The 11169-nt window shown below is 40.4% G+C and overlaps 3 pseudogenes; 1 reads left to right on the top strand and 2 right to left on the bottom strand.

Annotated features, from left to right (window-relative positions):
* Nucleotides 1-7647: 7647 nt before the first annotated feature.
* LOC147422104 (uncharacterized) lies at nucleotides 7648-8267 on the top strand (annotated as a pseudogene).
* A 652-nt stretch (nucleotides 8268-8919) lies between these two features.
* On the bottom strand, nucleotides 8920-9520 carry LOC147422103 (uncharacterized; annotated as a pseudogene).
* A 22-nt stretch (nucleotides 9521-9542) lies between these two features.
* On the bottom strand, nucleotides 9543-9814 carry LOC147422102 (uncharacterized; annotated as a pseudogene).
* Nucleotides 9815-11169: the final 1355 nt, after the last annotated feature.

Here is an 11169-nt window from a genome sequence, read left to right as displayed (position 1 = left end):
CTACACCTACACAACAATGGCACTAGCTCTTGGTAGACAAAACCCAGATGAACTTTTAGAGTATGGCAAACATCTCATGATTCGTTACAAGGGTGACATGCCAAAAAACAAAATTGAACCTTCAAAATCTTGATACACTTCAAGTAGCAATTGTATAAGATCATGTATTACATAAATTTTGTACAATGTCATCCACTCAGAGTATCTCTCTCCACTTGTGATTCACATACACCATTGTCTCTCTCCACCTTCGTTGACTTTCACGAGCTCCGGAGTTGTTGTATGCCATTGATATTTTAACTTTTTGTTGTTGTAAATGTCTGATGGCTTGTGCTGTTGCTGAATTTGCCAAGACTTATTTTGCCTGCATTTGATGAATGATTCTACGATAGAACCATTCAAATAGTTCTCTCAAGCTGTTAGCCTTGATTCGAGAGCCACCATGTCGTGTGTGCCTGAAATAAGCATTTCTCGCCATGTAATGAGACTTTTCCATCCCTTGGGTATTCCATATTTCCGGGTTCCCATACTTTTGTATAAAATATGGTAAATGATTGAAGATGATGTGCTAGATATGAAAACAGATTCGTTAGAATGTTTTACAATCACATATTTGCACATAAGAGAGAAAGAAATACATGATAATACCATGTAGTGAGTAATCTGGGTGTCTGTCCATGCTGTCTTGAATGATTTTTTCAGAAGGTTGAGATTTTCCTTGAACTTGTTCATATCACCTTGTGACCAGTCATCTTTGTCGCACATCAAAAATAGGATGTCTATTGATCGCCAAACCTCAGCCTTCGCGTTACGAGTAGTTGGTTCGTGGTCTTTGACTGCAATATGTAGCTTTTTCCAGCTCTGATACTCTACCTTGCTAACATAAGATGTGTTATATATTTTTCCATGTTTTGTTAGCTTCGGATCTCTTGTACCTTGGGGCTTAGATAAAAACCTCCGTGCCTTCACCCCACCGATGGATGGTTTGCATGGGACATCCTTCTCAGCAGTTGATCTCTTTTCATCCCGCTGGATTTTCACATTGCCACCATGAAGCCCCATATCCGACAGTACTATTTCTAAGCACTGCAGGGCTACTTGTCGTTCTGCGGAGTTCTTAATCTTCCAAACAAACCCGATGTATAAGTAGACCAATTTCTCCACAATTCTACAAAGGGCATGCATTGTACAAATGTGGACATTCACAAGTGGTATTTTCAAAACCGGTCAAAAAGCAGGATCCTCAGTGTGACGTGTTGGAGCTTTTCTCCACCACTTTGGGTCCATGGCCTTTGCAGGCTCCATGCAGAACAAACACGAAGACTTTGCCATTGCACCCATTCCACAATTATACATGCACTTTAATGTTTTGAGGTCACTTGCAAGATGCCACTGAACTTGAAAGTCTCCCCTTCCATCTAGACGTAGTACCTCTCCCTGGTTAGTCTGTCGATCAATCACCTCTAGAATATTAGTTCGATGGAACACCCAATATAGAATCTCATGATCTTCTTTCTTTACCTGCAACACAAAATAAATGAGACTTAAGTAGATGTGAACATTTGAGCTTACCTGAGAATCTCGCTTACCTCAAACGCACCAAGCCACCATATGTTAGATTCTGATTGAACACTAAAATATAAAGGATCATCACTGGGACACTTTGAGAGGGCTCTATTCATTAAAGTAATAGTAACACGCTCTTGCTTTTTCTCTTTAACAAGCTCACACTCGTCCAGTTTTAACACAAAATGTAATACCCCTCGCGACTCTTCAAATGTGATGTTGTAAAACTCCACCATTCTCTTCTGTAATATCCGCAGGTCCATAAAAATATTGTTGAACTCATCATATGCCATGTTTGCTCCATGGCCACTGTAAGTTGCTTTAATATGAAAGGGCTGTCCAAGATAGTCTCCCTGTGCCTCGTTAAGCTGAAGCCTCTCTTTCCAAACACTTGAGGCTGATGGTAGAAGTTTGGATTTTATACCCTTCCTAACAAAGATGGATGAGACAGACTTTTGGATAGCCGAATATCCTCTTTTGCTTACACCAAGTGAATCAAGTGTGCCTTGTATCTCTTTTGCAGGCACTGAGTTCTCTGAAATAAAGCGGTCCACTACATTTCGTTGTAGGACCTTAAACTTCTTGTCATGTACTATATCTGCTGCCAGGCTTCTACTTATAAGTGGCTTCAATCTCTTTCCTATATTGGCTTTGGGGTCAATGTTTTCCTTGTCAGGATAGATTGAATCTCTACATGAAGACAATGCATAAGTAAATAACAGAAAATTTGCTTCACTAACACTATTTAGGCACATGAAAACAATGCATAACAAGAAAAAACAAAAAGATTACTTAACTAAGACAATGTAGCCAACCAAGAATCATCACCTTAATGCTCGGATTCTTTTCTTGAGACCTCCTGATGCAACCTGCGATGTTTCAAGATTGCGCAATTTCTTCTTTCGGATACGACCACCCAAGATGGTGTCCTTCATTTGACAACTTCGCACCTTTCCTTTCAGTTCTTGTACCTCTGTTTTATGTTGCAAAATGGTAACCTGATCTGTAGAATGTAAATGTGAAAGGCGAACGATCTCACATTGTTGAGCTTGGAGAATGCTCTTGTAAGTTTCAGCTTCTCTTGTAAGAGATTTACAATAACCCAGAAGGCCCTTTTCTCCATCACCAGCAAAGGTCAATAAGCTTGTAGGATTGACAAACGGTGGAGACGCATTAGTCATTGGATTCTTAGGGTAGAGAGATCCTCTCATCCAAATATCTATGTGTTTAGCTCCCTGAGCTCTGAGCGTGTCTATGGAAGCGGGAGGTATATGTGTGTTTGTTTTACTGCGCTTAATCAATGGTTGGTACTCATTGTCCAAATCAATGTGAAGGTGATATTTGGCTCGTTTTTGGGTAACATTTGTGCCATTTGAGGAGTGCGCCATTAGCCAAATGTGCAGGTTTAATGGAAAGTGAATAGCGGCTGCGCCTTCGTCCCTCCATGTTAGCCTCATTCCCTCCATATTGACGGGGTTCATTCAATGCAACTGAAAAGAGGATTATCCCTCAATCACTACGAACGAATGTTCAGAAGAGTAAGGAATCTACTTAAAGTACACTTTTTGAACGTTTACTATGAAAGACCCAGCTCTTTTATTTGCCATTTTTTCTAGAGAGAGAGTGTAAAAAATACATTTTCTTAGAAGGCCCTCCAAATGACCTCCAAAATTTCCTAATGAGCATGATGTTGATCAATGGCCGCCTTTGAACATTGGACCAACCATCACTAACTATGGTGTATCCAGATTGTTCTGTTGCATTTAATATTACCCTTTGAATATCCTGTTGTGTGCTTGTGTAACATTTATCCAACAGTTGGTTTCTCATATGGTGATATGTTGGAGGGGTAAATCCAGCACCATACTCCCCAATGCGTTTCCAAGCTGACTTCCATGCATCACGGGTGACAATGGCCAATGATCCCCCAGTGAAATAGACGGCTTTAGCTAGTGCAAGTTGTGCTTCTTCTAAGGCAAGCGTTTTGAAGCTCGTCTGTAAGCTAACCTGTCTACTTTTTGACGATACTACCTGAAAGTCAGGAGATCCATGGTTTGGAGGTGTAGTTCCATCGATATGAGAAGTTGGTTCCCTGCTTTGAGTGCTTCCATTGGTGGGCGTTACACCCAATGATCCCTCATACTGGTTTGATCTTATCGATACCGGGGTGTGATGGTCGAAAGTAGAGAGTTTTGATCTTTTGCTCGTGGAAATTAGCTTACCAATTAAAGCTTTTAAGCGCATAGCTTCTTCTTCTGCACCTACGCCCTTGCACTTTCCTCCTTGGATTCTAGTATTTCCACCTAGCAAATGATCCCTTATTCTTGGTGCTCCTCCAGATTTCTCTTCGCCACAAAAGTAACATTTCCAATCTTGATACTTATTTAAATTTGTGGCAAAATTCCACTGGGGTCCTGGACTTTTTCCACCTGCCTTTCGCTTGCCCAACGAAGTGGTGCCCTGCGAAGCAGGACCTGGTATCAAGGTAGGAGGTCTCCTCAAGGAAGCCAGGCTTGAGACACCAACATCACCGCTCACATTCCCGGTGGAAGACATACTTACTGGATGCCTGCAATACCAATAAACATAGCTTAGTATGCTATCTCTTCTTTCAAGTATTATTCAAACCAAACATTAGTGTTATAATCAATATCACACACAAGCGTAGTAGTGAAGCCTGAAGGGAATAAACCTCAATCTACTCAAACATGAGCAAGCAAATACAACGGTGAATCGAATATGTGATCAGTCCATCCCAAAAGTAGAGATATCGACTCAAAGATTCACCTTCCTACCCCTTTCATGAATCAGTCCAGTCCAAAAAAGAACTAATGACCCATGATTGGAGCTCTAATCGAAATTGCAAGCAAATACAGCGGTGAATCAAACATGTGATCAGTCCATCCCAAAAGTAGAGATATCGACCCAAAGATTCACCTTCCTACCTCCTTTCATGAATCAGTCCAGTCCAAAAAAGAACTAATGACCCATGATTGGAGCTCTAATCGGAATAGCAAGCAAATACGGCGGTGAATCAAACATGTGATCAGTCCATCCCAAAAGTAGAGATATCGACCCAAAGATTCACCTTTCTACCTCTTTTCATGAATTAGTCCAGTCCAAAAAAGAACTAATGACCCATGATTGGAGCTCTAATCGGAATATCAAGCAAATACAACGGTGAATCAAACATGTGATCAGTCCATCCCAAAAGTAGAGATATCGACCCAAAGATTCACCTTTCTATCTTTTTTCAAGAATCAGTTCAATCCAAAAAAGAACTAATGACCCATGATAGAAGTTCTAATCAATATAGCAATCAATTTAGCAAATATAACGGTGAACCAAACATGAGATTAGTCCATCCCAAATGTAGAGATACCGACCCAAAGATTCACCTTTCTACCTCCTTTCAAGAATCACTTCAGTCCCAAAAAGAACTAATGATCCATGATTAGAGTTACATTAAGTTTTAATTTTTTTTAAAGACTATTCATTTTTTTACCTTTAGTTTTTCTTCTAAATTTTAAAGGATGACCAAATTTAGAGGAAGAGGTGATGTGATGTGATGTCTACTACAGGGTTATATAGAGCCGCCAAATATGGAGGGGGAACATGACGGGTACGGCGGGATTCTTGCTTGTCCCGCCGGGCTCGCCGGGATTGTTGGTTGTCCCGCCGGTTCTACGTTTTCTACCGGTTTTCGTAGGTCATGACATTATATATGTTATTAACATGAAAAAAATAGTGATAATAACAATAATAATTAACATTTAACAAAATGTGTCATCGCGTAATTAAAATCCCTGTTGAGAACTTTGCAGAGGGCAATGATAAAATTCTACGACCTTCAAGATACTGAGGTGAATGGGCAAGCCATTTTTATGATCAAATTAGATGAGAGTGAAATTGTCATGAATAGAGCTCTTGATACCACAAAGGAAAAAAAAAACCTAAAAAAAAAAAGAGAGAATATCAATAACCCTCATGAATAGAGCTCTTGATACCACAAAGGAATATAAAACCCTAAAATTTTATTTGTGCAGTCAAAGAAGAACATTTGGTGGTTGGGTTCTTTTGAGGTTGATAGTGAAAATTTTAATATGTTAAATTGGGTGAATTGGGTGTTCCACCACACTAGTATCCTTGTAATATTCAAAGCCCAACATCCTTGTAATATTCAAAGCCCAACAGGCTAGGGAGGAGTTAGATGTTAAGGGTTTTGGTAGATACAAAGTGGAATGGCACATTGGGGGAGACCTAAAGACACTAAAGTGTATGTACAATGTGCCAAAGGGTGCCAATGCCAAAAGCCCTTGTATCTACTGTATGGGTGCAACATAGGAGATAAATCTAGCTAATTGGAACAAAGCTCTAGATAGACACTCTAAAGGTCTAAACTTTCAAGCTATTTTAGATGTTCCCCTTTCATATGTCCACCTATGCACATTGCATGCATTGTGTAAAATCATTGAGAAGATTGTGCACCTTATATAGGGTTTGCATAAAAACCACAACCTTTATTAGACAGAGAAACTGCCATAAAAAGTATTGAAAGGTATTGTTTGATTTTGGATTTCATGGGGGGAATGTGGTGATTGTGTCACACCCCAAGAGGGCATTCGGTGGAAATGATGTTCTTAAGAAAGCTTCTATTGGTGTGGTAAGTGCCAGTACCTTCTTAAGATTCCATGCAAAAGTGGATAAGGGTGCATCTAAAGTCCAGTACCAACAATGAAAGGCTCATGGAGTTGATGGAAACGCAAGAAATGAGGAGACAGAATTGTGAAATTCCTTGGATGCATTCTTCTCTTACTGTGATAAAACTCACTGGTGAATGAATGACCTCTCTAAATTCAAGAAAGAGCTCAACCGATTCAAGAAAGCTATGAATAATGCTTGGAGCTCAAAGCACTTCACACACCACATGATGATAATTATGAATATTGATTCTGCTACTTCGCTTCAATACTCTCATAAGTGGCTAAAGAAAATATTTTATTTGTGTAACATATTATCTACAATTACACTCCTTGGTTATTTGTAAAGAAATATGGAAACTTGTCAATCTGGTCTAATCAAAGGTATGGAGAAGTCCCACTACCAAGCAAGAACCAAGTTTTTCAATCACACTAGACATGGTAGAGGAGCTTGAAAAGCTAATAGCTTGATTGAAGTATTCTAGTAGTTTTACAGACAAGCGTGGCACAAAACAAAATCACAAGAAGCCAAAAAATTATGAGACAATTCTAATATTGCTACAACTATACAGAGGAGTATGCAAAAAAGAAAAGGTACATATAGTAGGTCATATGCAAGTAAAAGATTTTTACAATGCCTTTCCACCAACGAAAGGAAAGGCCGCAAATGGAAAATAATACAAGGATCAGTTGTGGTTTTTGAGCCAACATCAGGCTTTTCATTTTTTCTTCTTCACTTTAAGTACTCTTGCTTCTTATAACCCTGCACAACTGCTTTGTAACTAGCCATAAAACCATAGAATGCACTTCTTGAGCCCATAAATTCTAGAGCAAGTCCAAAAACTCTAATTGCTTATTTCTTTTCAAGAAGTATGCTTTTTTCCACTTCAGGTTGCATTGGATGTGAACCAACCATCCTTGGCAGAGCCAGTACTCTAAGTATGGGGAGAGTGGGCGATTGAGAAAATTTCTTATGGTAGATAGCGTCTCTTTATTGAACTTCCCAATGTAATGGCCCAAACTCTGATCCCTCTTCATATCCAAAGGCCTAGATCCCTTCCCTCTCCCTAGAAACATGTCACGATAAATAACATCAATCTATGCAACAAAAGACTCAAATTAGTTATAGGAAACAAAGTTTTATTGGCCTAAACTTTGTGCTTAGAAAAAAATTGTTTCAGATTTTCATCATCTTCAAAAAGGTCCTCTTTTTAGAGATTGATGGAAAAGCTTGGTTTTTCTCTTTGCTCTCTCTTGAAACTTCTTTGCCTATATGCTCTATCTTTAATCTTTTGTGAATTTTTTGGAACTCCTTCTCTTTGGAAAGACCTTAGAAGTTCTTAGCAACATGAGAACGGAAGAAGAACGATGGAGGGCAAGGATGGAAGAGGCAAGCCGCCTTGAAAGGGAGAGAGAAGAAGCGAAAAAGAGAGCGGAGGAGGAAAGGCCCAAGAAGGCCACCCAAAAGAACCCCAGAAGAGTCCAAAGAAGGCCAAACAACCCCCAGCTAAAGCAACAGGTGAAAGTAGTCATGCACCAAAAGGGAAGATGGTGGAGAAGAGGAAGAATCCTCCACAAACTATAGAGGAGGCCAACCAGTGTGCTGAGAGGTGCAAGAAGTACCGCAACAATGATGCCCCCTGGGCTCACACTGCCCAACCTCCACCTCCACCACCACCACCACCTCTCAAGAAGAAGCATCGTTGGAAACCTGGCACATGGGCATTTTGTGAAATCTGCAAGTCTGGTACAGAGCTTATAATCCCTAAGGCCCGATTTTTTCGGCTCATGAGAGAGATTATGAATGAGTACTCAGACAGTGTAACAAGGGTGTAAGCAGCTGCACTAGGTACATTGCAGCAAGAAGCGAAGGATATCATTGTATCCCTCTTTCAAGACATCGTTTTGGCAATGTCCCATGCTAAGTGTGTGACTATTAAGCCCACACATGTGTACTTAGCACTTTGCCTTCGTGGTAATGATTGCTTTCACAAAACTTAGCTATGAAAGCCATTGTAACTTCTCAAGCGGCATCTTTGCCAGCTTTATCATGTAAATGCTTTGACAATGAAATTATCATATCTATCTTTGGAAATTGCAATGTATTGTTTGAAAGTTTAAGCTTGTATTGGTTATGTATTTGAATGTGGTTGTTTTTCTAATCAATCCACTCGCGGGGTCTGTGTTAGTTGGAAAGTAGCAATAAGGGTTCATGTGGTGCCCATCCGGATGGCCACAGGCCTTTTGTGCCTCGTCGCCATGCACATGGCAGCGTAAGGAGCCGTTCCATGGCCTCATACACCACAGAGCGACTTTTGGCGGTTTGAAATCATGTTAGTGTGCAAATGGCTCGTGACGCACATGGATCAAGACAAAACTTTATTTAACGTGATAAATTTATTAATTTCAAAGATACATTGAGACATGCATTGCACTTGGCTAAGATAGCCTTTTTACAAGCTCATGAAGACATCTTGACCTAGGCTCCTTAAAGATGGTTTTTCACCAATGTGTGGTACAATATCTTCCTTGCTTGTTATTCCTTGCCCGAGGCAAATGCCGCAATACCCTAAAAGGTTTTCGGTCTCTTTTTGACCAAAACTATAGATTGTTGCCTCTCTATTTACAAGAGTACATTTGTGGGCATTTAGGGCTATACCGGGAAACTTGGCCAAAATAGAGCTTGGTGCTCTGCACTTGTACATCTTTGTTGATGCATAGTCCATATACTCATTGTGGATGACCTAGACCATCTTTTCATTGAAGCTTGGGAGTTAATGCCAAAGGGAGGCATCCTTTGAGTCACCCTCCATGCAAGATCCACCTTTCCTTTGGGCAAAGCAATCCATCTCCTAAGCAGACTACAAGGAAACAATCAGATTATGATTCTAAGAAACAACAATGAGAATTGAGAAGAATGAAGTACTTACTAGTGTCGCATCATCTTGATCACAAAGGTTCTTGCTGGTTATGTCGATTGTGCCAAGATCAGTGTGCTCCGAGCACATGAGACGTTTGTGGGGAGCAAAGCTACTCTCCGGCACACTCCCTTAGAAATATTTCTCCTCATCAATGATTTGTAGAGCTGCCTCCACGAGGGAATCCATGGAGTTATAACCCTATGGCAAGGCGAACGTGTCGATGAGGGGAGCAAAGGAGTAGTCCACTTGGAGCTTGGTCTTGTGATTGGGGTTCTCTGTATCACGAACCCCAGCATATATTGCAAGAATAGAGAGGACTTCATCCTGATGCATTTCAAGGGAGTGGCTAATGTTTTCAAGGAAGAGAAATTCTTGATCGTCCACAATAATTGGATGCTGGGTGTGCAAGAGCAGCTATGGGATCTCATCTTCGACATCCTCCCCTTCTACGTCTTGGTCAACATCTTCCAAAGGAGAATCGTCTTGGAGACATAAGAGGGCCAATGAAGCCTCTTCCTTAGACATCTTCTCCTCTTTGGGCTCCACCTCCTTTACAAGAGTCCTTGGAGACTGCTTCTTATGGTTAATTGCTTTACCTTTTCCCTTGCTATTTGCATTTTCCTCCATCACCATCACAACAAGAGCCATGTCCCACTTCAAAAATCTCGTGCCAATGTTTCTAATGCCCAAGTCTATGAGGTTATCCTCCTCTTCCTCTCTGTAATGCTCCTTGGTGATCCCTTTGATCACCCTACCCAATCTTAAGCAGAAACTATTGTCTTCTCTAAAGGTGTGCTTGAGGAGATTACCTGGCACCCACAAACCTTCTTCATCTTCAAAATTGATGGAATAATCTACTATGTGTGTCTCCATGTAGGATGTAAGCGCTTCAAATGCATCAGCATGTAGCTTGATGGTAGCCTCCATGTCTGATGGATACATGGAACACGGCGCTAAGATTCTCCATCATGTATCCTAGGTCATGCACAATGAGTTGGTCAACGAGGGCTTGATTAGCAGCAACCATTCTTACTGGTGGAGTGCAAGGACAATGTCACATGATTGGGGATGGATAGAGTAAGGAGCCAGTGGAGAAGATAAGAGAAGCTCAAAAACAAGAAAGTGACTTTAGAATGGGCCTTGCAAGTCACTTTTAAAAAAACTTAAATTTCAATGATGATTAAAATTTAAACGTTCTCTTTCGCAGAAAGCTCGGGGCTATGATGCATAGTATTGTTGTCCAAACACCATAGTTTTAAACACCGTAACTCCACCACCCACCATGACTCTAAAGTCACTTAACGCTTCTAAAATCACAAAATTAGACATTCCTGAATCACAAAATTAGACAAAAATGTATCGTATTAATATGAGAGTATTACATTACAATGACAATTGTTTGCTTGATATGGATACATCTAGAGAAGGGGATGCTCTTACAAAGAAAGGTCCTCTCCTTTCTCGTACGAGAGGGTTTCCACCAATTAAAAATGAGTAGTCCATCTTGAGCTCAAACCTAAGCGCCAAGTACTCCCTTATATTCGTCATATTCCATTCAGTATTGATGGCCATGTCCCACACTTTTTCTTGCTTGCACATATGCACTTCAACTTTCTCCATATCAGTGATGTCCAAATTGAGTGCTTCCCATTCACCTTGCATCTGCTTCCACCACTGATAAGGGAATATAATGGAGATTTGTTGCTTCGCAATGTGGTATCGGATGATCATTTTCTTTGTCACAACCATGCACTTTATGGTATCCCTATTGTGTTGAACAATTTTTGAGTCCCAAGAAAATGGAAGGAAGGAAATTATTGTTGTTCCACCCTTAGCAATCCACATGGTAGGCATGCCAATGAACATCGTCTACCTTGAACAAAAAAACAAAAAGATGTAGAAGCATAAAAGATGTTAGTGTTGTTCGATGTGACCCGTACGTGCACTTCATCGCATTGAAGATTTCATTTTCAATCGCCACC

Source organism: Adiantum capillus-veneris, chromosome 27 (assembly GCF_014529385.1).
Source record: "Adiantum capillus-veneris isolate H3 chromosome 27, ASM1452938v2, whole genome shotgun sequence".
NCBI lineage: Eukaryota > Viridiplantae > Streptophyta > Polypodiopsida > Polypodiales > Pteridaceae > Adiantum > Adiantum capillus-veneris.
The sequence above is the reverse complement of the archived record's forward strand: the minus strand, read 5'-3'. Positions and strand labels throughout refer to the sequence as shown.